The following is a 482-nucleotide window of genomic DNA, read 5'->3' on the forward strand; positions in this document are numbered from 1 at the left end:
AATAATTATTTTCGCTCCATGAGATGGTGAAATGTTACGATTCGTAATATCAAGTGGAAAAATAATTATTTCTCGTCGCGACTGAGCGCCGCCGCGCTCAGTAATTGCTCGTACAAACGTTTCGCGTCGTTCTCAATAATATTTGCCACCAATATCTCATTATTCTGAAAAACTCAATTTTACGACATTTCTATTTTCGACCAAATCTTGGCTGCTGTCGGTCCTATATGCGCGAAACTTGCACAATAAGTGTATTTCGATGAGACGACGAGTAGAAAAGCATGATATACCGATTGCGATTGAGATTTCGATGGGTCATTTTTCTAGGCATGTGCCTGCAGATATAATTCATCGAAATACCTATTGCATTCAATGTACGATGCATCGCTATTCGTCGTCTCATCGAAATACACTAATTGTGTGAGTTTCGCACAGATCGGACCGATTACAGCCAAGATTTGGTCGAAAACAGAAATGTCGTA

The sequence above is a fragment of the Wasmannia auropunctata genome, unplaced genomic scaffold, assembly GCF_000956235.1.
Source record: "Wasmannia auropunctata unplaced genomic scaffold, wasmannia.A_1.0 LD336090.1, whole genome shotgun sequence".
Classification (NCBI taxonomy): Eukaryota; Metazoa; Arthropoda; class Insecta; order Hymenoptera; family Formicidae; genus Wasmannia; species Wasmannia auropunctata.